Genomic DNA, 11,161 nt, shown 5'->3' on the forward strand with positions numbered 1-11,161 from the left:
AATATCAATAAATTATAAATTTAAATATTTAAAATACATAAACTACACACTCTACTGTGCACGGTTTTATAAAAGTAATAAAATTTTAACAATAAAAATTAATGCCAGATTAATTATTCTAAATTTAATTTTTGTATAAAATATTAAATATTTAAAATTTTAAATAAGATTATTCGGAAGATATATATTATTTATAAATTTAAATTTAATTAATTTTATTATTAATTAAAATTATGTAGGTGAAGATACCAATAACAAAAATTGTTATTTAAGTATAAAATTAAACCAAAATTTTAATAATAATAATTTAAATCAAATATTAATTTTGATTAATAAATTATGTAGGGGTTGATTTTAAATAATAATAGTATCTTAAATAATTAAATATAAATATAAATATAAATATAAATTGTTTGTATTCAATAATGGCAAGTAGCAGTCGTTATATAAGCGGAAGGTTTTTATCATCAAATGGTAACCATATTTTCATTCCTATTTTTTCCATTTAGCTACGAACCACTAAATTATTTAGTGATAAACTGATCACTATCACTTACAGTTCCATTCTTGAATTGGTAGTGAAAGAAAAAATAAAGGGAGAAAATGTGGAGGCTTAAGATAGGGGAAGGTGGCAATGATCCTTACCTTCAGAGTACCAATAATTTTCTGGGAAGACAGACATGGGAGTTTGATCCAAATGCTGGCACAGACGAAGAACGAGCTGAGGTTGAAGAAGCTCGTCTTAACTTTTACAACAATCGGTTCAATGTTCAGCCTAGTTCTGATCTTCTTTGGCGATTGCAGGTATATCATTTTGCCATGATATAACAATAAATTAATATAAAAATAGGATTAATCATGAAGAAAATATAGTTATCTCATTATCATTCTGTTTCTATTTGATTTTGTTAAAAAAAGTTAATGAAGTGATACAATTTCATTAAACTTTCTTTTCACTTGGAATAGTTATAGATATGTTTGGTGAAGAACATTGATATTCAGTTTCTTAATTTTATGATTTAAATTAAAACGTTATTTGTTTTTAACTCAAAATTTAAATACTTTAATTGAATATATTTTTTTAAACTTGAGCTCGACTCTAAATATAATTGAACTATTCGATTTTGAGTTCAAATTCTATTAAATTTATTTATCAAATTTTGTATTTACATTTGAACTCAAACTCAATTAAACTTATATGCATTCAAGTTCGATGGATTTATAATGCTTATTACTAGGTTATAATGTGTTCATCATTTTGAATTTTTAATAATAAGGTTATTTTATAAAAAATGTTACAATTTTATGATTATTCGTGAATTAAATGATGAGATATTTAAACATTATTAGAATATCAACTTTTGGTTAGTTAACGATACACAAATTTTTAATATAATGTTTAGAGTAATAAATAATATATATTCGAATGAATTACAATGATAATCAAATATTGACGAGAGCAATTATATGTATTAATATCTAGAGTATATTTAAAATTAAATTCCAATAAATTTGAAGAAAGTCAAACATTATAAATTTTAAGTCAAAATAATTTAAAGATAAATTATATAATTTATTGAGAATAAAATGGAACATCAAACTTTGTAAAAAATGGTGAATAATAGCAAAACCTTGCTAGCTGCAAACTGCAGGAGGACTAAAATGAATTAAATGCACTGAAAAGTTTTCTTTGAAAAGCAAAGTCAAATCAAAATTAAATGTGTAGAAACAAAAATAAACAAATAGAGGAACATCTAGACTTCCTGCGAAAATTATCAACACAATTAAGAAAAACCTAAACATGTAAATCAGTAAATTACTGGAATTAGCAATTACTAAATAAATTATCTTGAAATAGATGTTATATGATATTAATTTATTCTAACTTTTGTATTATAATTTACTTTAAAATTAATAATCAACATTGCCATTCTCAGCTACAAATTTTACGTTGATTGATTATTTATTTTTACAGTAAAAGCTTGAAGTTAAAATATGTTTTAAGTCATTATACATTTTTACAATTAAAATTTAGTCTTTGTTTTCATTTTTAGGAGTCCTTTACTCTTTGGGTTTAAATTAGAGGTTCAATTGTAATCATTGTTAAATTTTTTTATTAAATTCTTTGGTGTGATATTTTAAAATTAAAAAGAAAATTCACTCGATAATCATGTACTGATAAAATAACATTGAAAATATTGATCATGATTTTCTTAAAAACATCCATTCGAACTTTTCATGATAATTTTTTTGTTGGAATAGTGTTTGTAAGAAAAAAAGTTGATGTCAACATTTTGATTGAAATAGTTAATAAGATTAACTGTTTGGGCTAACTAATAACATTATAAAAGTAAAGGTACCAAATTATATCAAAATTAAATTATATAGACTAAATCTCAAGGAGCATAGTTTATGAGCTAAAATTAAAAGTTGGCCATTATTTAATAATATAAAAATGCTATGAAAATCTAAAAGGAATGAGAATTCACATTTTATTCTATAAGATTTTAAGGTATTCAAATTATATATAACCACATAATATTTTAATCAAAAATTAAAAATATTAACTATTTGAGCTAATATTATAAAAATATAGAGACTAAATTATGTTAAAAATTAAAGTGTAAAATTAAATTTTAAATTCAGATATATTAGAGGGACTAAAATTTAACCATTTATCTAAAATATTAAAAAATATCATGGTGGATATGTCACTTGTCAACAAAGGACAAAAGGAAGTTCCGAACCTTGCTTTTATAGATATATAGGTATAAATTTTTTAGCTCAATCAATTGATTATAAACATAATAGAGTAATAAAACTCCCAACTCTTGTCTGATTTGACAGAGCTTAAAAAGCAGCAGTTCAACCTATAAAAAATATAACAGCAACGAGACTACACTAATACAAATAATCAAGAAATAATAGATTATCAATAACCTTTAAAAAAGTGATTCACATTAATATATATTTCTAACCTATTATAGATAACAGTTAATGGTCTCTTTTTCTAATTACAAAATATGGGAAGAGATAACATAGTTTAAATTTGTGTTAAATGGGTGTCCGATAAGAATTTTAACAAATATTCTATACAACTCAAAACAATAGTTAATGCTCTTTTTAACTTATATATTTTTATAGATATAATTAACATTATAATATTTTTAATTTTATTGGTGGGGTTGAGATTTTGTCACATGTTTATCTATTTATTTACTTATATTTTAGATACAGCTTAAGGACACAAAGCAAACTTTTAGTCTCGCTTATGAAGTTAAAAATTTTCACTAACAATTTACTAAATAATTACTTGTATATGTCTATATTGAAAGCTAATTATAGGTTAATATCTAATTTAAAAATACATCGAATTAATTAATAAAATTTTATCAAATTTTTATTAATTAATAGAATATAATAAAAATGATTTTAATTATATTTTTGTGAAAATAATTAAATTAGGTTATCAGATAACATCATGTGCATGTCACATGCCATTGAAACTAATAAATAATTTATAAGTATTAGCATTTTGATTTTTTTTACTCTATTTCATTTAAAAAGAAAAGTTTGATAACATCATGTATATTATTTTATCATATTTAGTTAGATGGAAAATTAAAATTTAAAATTATTAGCATTTTGAATTTTTTTACTCTATTTCATTAAAAAAGAGAGTTTTTCTCTTAGTGGTAAGTATTGGGTTACATCATAGTGAAGGGTAAGCAAAAACTAACTCTATTTAACAAATGGATTAATTTTTTAAATTTCAAATTATTTAAATTTCAAGTTAGACTTAATAAATAATTTTAATTAAATAGTAACAATTTGTTTGATTATAGAAAATTAAATTTTAAACTCTAATTAAGCATATAAAAGCATATGATTAAAATCCTTTAAACTATCAAATTTCTTTTTAAATAATAAATTAGACTAATCAGTAATTTAATATCTCCATCGGTTTGCCTAAACTTAGGGACTAGGTTTTGAGAAAGCTTGAGAATACTTGGGATAATTTGATTAAAAAAATCAGTTGTAAAAATTATAATTGTAACACCTCAGACTCGGCTTAAATGTTATGATCAGATCTGGAGATGTTACCTTAATTCGTTCATTATTCCAAAAATATTTTCAATAAACTTGATTCTCATTTATTTACGTAAACACTTTTTCATTATAAAATCCTTAAATTATTGCGGATAAATTCTTATGAAATCTCTTAGTTTTGCAACAGAATTTCTTATTTAATAAGAGTTTTGGAAAACACATTTTGTTTTTAGAAAATTCAATATTTCGCAGTCAAAATAAGTGTAATTTTGAAGAGGTTCAAACAGTTTAAAAAGAAAGTAAAACTCAAAAATCAAAACAGTCCATCAAAACCAAAACATCATAAATCAGATTAAAAATAACATAAATAATTAAAAGATGTTTAAACGAGCTCTTGTCACACCGATCTGCTTAAGTCTGAGGATTGCTTGAAAGTCAAACAAACATAGGGTGAGCTTCGAAACTTAGTGTGTAACATATAATACGATCAACAAATATCATTTCAGACATATCTCATAAACAGAAACAGTATTAGAACATATCAAATGTAGATTTTTAATCTTACCCCTATTTGCTATACACTATCTTTGATGATTTCAGCACACCATATAGGGTATTAAATACTCATCCAACTTACACACCACTTAGTGTTGGTATGACACTTTTCATAATATTTGTAGTCTAGTTGTCAGATTATTAGGCGAAAATTTGTCAGATTATATATATATATATAACATACATGCTTATTATGACAGATGCAGAACATGCTTAACAGGTAATAGATTATTCTTATTTTGTTTCAAAACATACTTATCATATCACTAATCAAACATAGCATGCAATAAAATAGTCTTGCGTACATAAGTCGTGTTTGACGGATACAGAAACCAGAAATCATAGTTTACGGTCCAATTTCTACCATATAGATCTTATGGGAGACCCTCATTCGACTCGTACGACAAACACGGCCCTAAGGAAAATTTGTAGAATTTGAGCCCACACAGCCTACTTGGCCAGCCCGTATGGCGTCGACAGTTTTAGATTTCAACTTTCACCATTCGTTTTTTTTTTTGAGTTTTCGTTACACATTGACAAATTTTGATGAATGCAGTTTCTAAGAGAGAAAAAGATGAAACAAACCATTCCCCAACAAAAGATAGAGGATGGTGAAGAAGTGATGTATGAAGCTATAACTGCAGTAGTGAAGAGAAGTGTGCACTTATTTTCAGCTTTACAATCAATACATGGCCACTGGCCAGCTGAGAATTCTGGGCCTATGTTTTTTTCTGCTCCTTTGGTCATTCCTCTTATTCCTTTCCATTTTTTCATATTATATATCTATATATATTTCTTTTAATTTCCCTTGCAGAAGATCACAAATTCTTATGCAAATCTTATCCTAATCTTTGCAGGTCATGTCTTTATATATCACAGGGCATCTGAATACCATATTCTCATCAGAACATCGCAAAGAAATTCTCCGTTATATTTACTGCCATCAGGTTATAAAATTGATTTTGTTTTTCCTAAATAAACGAAGGGTATCTTTTTTCTTCATTTGAGTATATATGACATATGATTAGGTGTATATGCATTAAATAGTGGACTAGTATTAATAAATATTAAAACTTGGATTTGCATGGCAGAATGAGGATGGAGGTTGGGGATTATACATAGGGGGTCACAGCACAATGTTTTGCACAGCTCTCAACTACATTTGTATGCGTTTATTGGGAGTAGGACCTGATGGTGGCCTCAATAATGCTTGTGAGAGAGGCCGAAAATGGATTCTTGATCGTGGGGGTGTCACTACCATTTCTTCTTGGGGGAAGACTTGGCTTTCAGTACGTCATCTTTTTTTCTTTCTTTCTTTATTTTTTTACAACAAGATTTACCATCAAACTTAATTCTTTTTATATTAAATATATATTTCCATTTAATTTGGTTGTAGATACTCCGTGTTTATGAATGGTCAGGTTGCCAACCAATGCCTCCAGAATTTTGGCTCTTTCCTTCTTATTTTCCCATTCATCCAGGTTTGCAATATTTATTTGTTTGTGGTTAATTGAGTATTAAAATTTTAGAATTCGGATCATTTTAATATTGAATCATTTTAAATTTTATCATTTAGATATTAAATCGGATTACAACATAAGAGTTAATTGTCTATATTAACAATGATGATATTCTAATGCAGCAAAGATGTTTTGTTACTGTCGATTAACGTACATGCCAATGTCGTATTTGTACGGAAGAAAATTTGTGGGTCCAATCACGCCTCTAATTTCACAATTAAGAGAAGAACTCCACATTGAACCATATAATGAAATCGATTGGAGTACAAAGCGGCATTTATGTGCAAAGGTAAAATTTATAATCATAATGTATGGCACAATATTTATAGTTAAAATGTAAATGAAAAAATGTTTTATACATGGCATGCAGGAAGATCTTTATTACCCTCGTACATGGCTTCAAATATTGCTTTGGGATAGTCTTTACATATTTTCAGAGCCTCTCCTTAATTGTTGGCCCTTTAATAAGTTACGAGAAAAAGCTCTTAAAGTAGCAATGGATCTCATTCATTATGAAGATGAAAGCAGTCAATATATTACTATTGGATGTGTGGAAAAGGTAACCCAATTCAATTAGAATAGATTTTGAATATTATATATATAGTGCTTGCTAATTATTTAACTAATTAAAATTTGATTATACATTGGGCAGCCTTTATGTATGCTAGCTTGTTGGGTTGAAGATCCAAATGGAATTCACTTTAAGAAGCATCTTTCTAGGGTTGATGACTATGTTTGGGTTGGAGAAGATGGAATAAAGATGCAGGTTTGCTAATTATAAAAACACTACAAATGTTGAATTAATTAAACTTTCATATTCGATATTGAAGTAATTGTTCTTTCTAAAATAATCTTTATCAATTTCGAGAATCAGCAATTAAGAATAATTGATCACAAGATCAATATTTTTGCTGGTATAATAACAACTTTAATCCTTAGAATTGAACAATTTTTGAAAGTGAGCAACTAACGATAATTAATCATGGAATTAATGTTTCCTGTCAATTGTATATAATTCTAATCAGTATGATAACAAATTTAACCCTCAAAGTTTATATAGTTTGCATAAAATGTTGTTAGAATGTGTAAATGTTGCAGGCTAAATTTGTAATTATACCAGTAAAATATATGTAAAATTGAAGAAAAACATTAACGTTATGATTAATTATCCTTAGTTACTCATTTTGAAATTGATCAAATTTAATTTGCTATGATTTTTTTAAAAGAAAAAATCAATTTGTTCAATATCAAAATTAAGAGAAACTATAAACATCTTTTTACCCGTATATTTTCAATATTTCGCCATGCAGACCTTTGGAAGTCAAGTTTGGGATGCTAGTTTTATTCTCCAAGCTTTGCTTGCTAGCAATTTATCTAATGAAATTGGACCTACATTGATGAAGGGGCACAATTTCTTAAAGAATTCACAGGTTTAATGTTTAGGGTTTCTTAATTACTTCTATTTTACTTTCTCCAATATTCTTCTGCTTAGAGTTGATAGTTGAAAGGTTTGGTTGAAAATTTCAAGGTTAGGGACAATCCTCCGCGAGACTTTAAAAAATGTTTAGACACATTTCTAAAGGATCATGAACGTTCTCTGATCGTGATCATGGATGGCAACTTTCTGATTGTACTGCAGAAAGTTTAAAGGTAATTTTGTTTTAGTTCCAATTAAACACAATGCATTTTGATTTTGAAACAAATTTGCAATTGGAAATTATTGCTTAAAAATTAAACTGCTAATTGTTTTTGCAGTGTTGCCTATATTTTTCAATGATGGCACCTGAAATCGTTGGTGAGAAAATGGAAAGAGAGCATGTCTATGCTGCTGTCAATGTTCTTCTATCTTTACAGGTATAGATTGTAACACCAATAGGGACTTTAGCGGAACTAAAAAAATGAATAATAATTTTTGTAGGGGAAGGTATAATTTTAAAATTAAATAATAAATTATTATGATTTGATAAATTTAAAGAGTCTCTATGGCAAATTTACCATTTTCTGAGGTCAAGCCTTCTCTGAATACCAATAATTAATTCATATCAATGTCAAATTATTTTAATTTGTCCTTATATGATGAATATCTTGATCTTAAGTATATTCTATGATACAAATTATTGCAGAGCAAAAATGGTGGTTTCTCAGCTTGGGAGCCAGCAGGAGGTGGATTCTGGTGGGAGGTAATAACTATTTCAATATTTGGATTAGTCTTTATATATATATGCATACATATATCAATAACTTTTCACCTTAAATTATCTTTTTAGTGGCTGAATCCAGTCGAGTTTCTAGAGGATATAGTTAAAGAACATGAGTAAGAGGCTTATCTTTTCCCTTAATAAATTTCATTAATTATTTAATGCAAAAGAAACCAATTTATAAAATTATATATTAATGAATGGAGAAAAAAAACAAATGTAAACTCCAGGTATGTGGAGTGCTCTTCAGCTTCAATCCAGGCACTAGTTCTTTTCAACAAATTGTACCCAGGGCGTAGAGAACAAGAGATTGAAATTTGCATCAGAAAAGCTGCAAAGTACGTTGAAGATATACAATATCCTGATGGTTCTTGGTAAGGACTTAATAAGGCCTTTGCATTTCTTCAAAACATGAAATTTGATGGGATGGATATATAATTCCTATATATGTGTGTAGGTATGGAAATTGGGGAGTTTGCTTCTTTTATGGGACATGGATTGCACTATCAGGTCTTAATGCTGCTGGTAAAAACTTCAAAAATTGTTTGGCTATTAGGAAAGGAGTTGATTTTTTGCTTAAAACCCAAAGAGAAGATGGTGGTTGGGGAGAGAGTCACCTTTCTTGTCCCAAAAAGGTAATTAATATTTAATATAAATTTCCTTTCGCTCATATGGTAAAATTTCAGATTTAGTCCTCTTACTTTTTCAATTTAAAAATTTAGTCCAATCATTATAATTGTTGCCAATTTATGACAAAATTTATAAATTTTACATATTTATTTTCTGTCATGCTACATCAAAAATTTGAAGTTGACAAATTTGAAATTTTATTTTCCTTATTGATAAAAGGTAGATACACCCATCGAAGGAAAAGAGTCGAACTTGGTAAATACTGCACAGGCTTTGATGGGTTTAATTATTAGTGGTCAGGTATGCTTTACTTACAATTCTCAATTTATTTTATATTCCTAATGTGCCCAAATAAATAAAGAAAGGATTAACATTGAATTTAGCCCTTCACGTTTATATTATTTTCAATTTAGTGATTATTCTTTTTTAATTAAATTTTGCCTCAATGTTTTAAATTAAAATTCAAATTTGACCATTAACATTTCAAAAGAGTTGAATTGTTTTTTTAACAAAAATATTAATTAAAATATTAAATTTTTAAACATAACAATTAGCATTGCAATTCACATATACTCCATGTTATTTTATAAAATATGATCTTTTTATATACTTTTTGAATTTAGAATTTTTTTATCTTTTGAATACTATTATAATTTTTAAATTATTTGTTGACATGACATATATGATAAACAGTGCCATGTCAATATGAAGTATATGTGAACTGTCATACCAACATCGTTAAAAGATTAATATTTTAGTTCGTATTTTCATTAAAATTTGATTCTTTTTAAAAGGTTAATAATTAAATTTAATTTTTTTTAGAAAAATAAAGGTCAAATTACTAAAAATATAAATGTGGAGGATGAAATTTGACTTAATACCTTAAAAAAACTATATATTCTAAACTTAAATTTATTGCTAGGTTGAGAGGGATCCTACTCCTTTGCATCGAGCTGCAAAATTGTTGATAAATTCTCAGTTACAAAATGGTGATTTTCCCCAGCAGGTAAGTTTCTTTATGCATATACATACACCATTAAGAGAAAAGGGAAAGGAAAAGGGGTAAAAGTATTGATGATGCTATTGTATTAAGAGTCAGATTATATTTTACCTTTTTATTTAAAAAATGGATAAGTTAGCCTCTATATGTTAGATCAAAAAGCAAGATAACTTTTTTGTTAAAAATTCCATCTATTTTTATTGTTAAATACTAGTCCCTGTACATTAGAATGAGATACACGTGATGTGCCATATTTGCCTAGCTATTTTGTCAATCACATAAGTTTTTAATAGTAGAATTAGATGAAAATTTTAACAAAAAGGAATAATTTGTTCTTTAATCTAGTATATAAAAATTAATTTTTAAATAATAGGGTAAAATATAATTTAACTCTTAATACAAATATTTTATAGTATTTTTACCGAGATATATATAATATTTTTGTGATGATGTAATTTTTGGATCAAATGGCAGGGAGTGGGTGGATCTTTCTTTAAGAATTGTATGCTACACTATCCATTATATAGGAACTTTTTCCCATTGTAGGCTTTGGCTGAGTACTGCAATTATGTTTGGCCATCAAAATATGTATCTTCTGAATAAAAAATTTAGTGAGTATTTGGTACATTGGTTATTGTATTATTTTATAGGTAATTTTAAAATCTTGACATGTATCTCTCTTTTTAAATATTTATTTTTAATATTTTACTATATCCTATAAGATATTTGTCAACTCCTAATTTTATTTGTGGAGTCTAAAAGCTTCACTAGTAATATACTAAATAATTTCTCTAATAAAATAGTGCAATATATTTTCTTATATTTTCATTGTATTTTAGTTTATTTCATCTTTGATTTTTATAAATATAAATTTCCTTTAAAAGATATATATTGATCCTTTTATTAATTTATATTTTTTCCCTCAAAGTGGTTGAACTATTACGTTAAACCAATTCAATCAAAAAGTGAATGTTCAACATGTTCAACCTTCGATTCAATTATTAGTATCTTTTATGTTTGTTTTACGATCTATATTTAAGATTTGTGTTTGTTTCTCTCAATATTGTCAGTCGAATTATTTCAACCATATATAAAAGTTTGTTTAAACTAGGTCCTCTTGTACACCCACAATATATAATAGGTAAAAGGAAAAATAAAAGTAAAAAGATTGGCTAAATAAAAAGTAAAGTAAGTGACATCAGTGTTGT

At 26.4% G+C, this 11,161-nt stretch overlaps 1 pseudogene; it reads left to right on the forward strand.

Moving 5' to 3' along the window:
* The first annotated feature begins 447 nt into the window (after window positions 1–447).
* On the forward strand, window positions 448–10,615 carry LOC108486446 (lupeol synthase-like; annotated as a pseudogene).
* The last annotated feature ends 546 nt before the right edge of the window (window positions 10,616–11,161 follow it).

The sequence above is a fragment of the Gossypium arboreum genome, chromosome 6 (genome assembly GCF_025698485.1).
Source record: "Gossypium arboreum isolate Shixiya-1 chromosome 6, ASM2569848v2, whole genome shotgun sequence".
In the NCBI taxonomy this organism is placed as follows: domain Eukaryota; kingdom Viridiplantae; phylum Streptophyta; class Magnoliopsida; order Malvales; family Malvaceae; genus Gossypium; species Gossypium arboreum.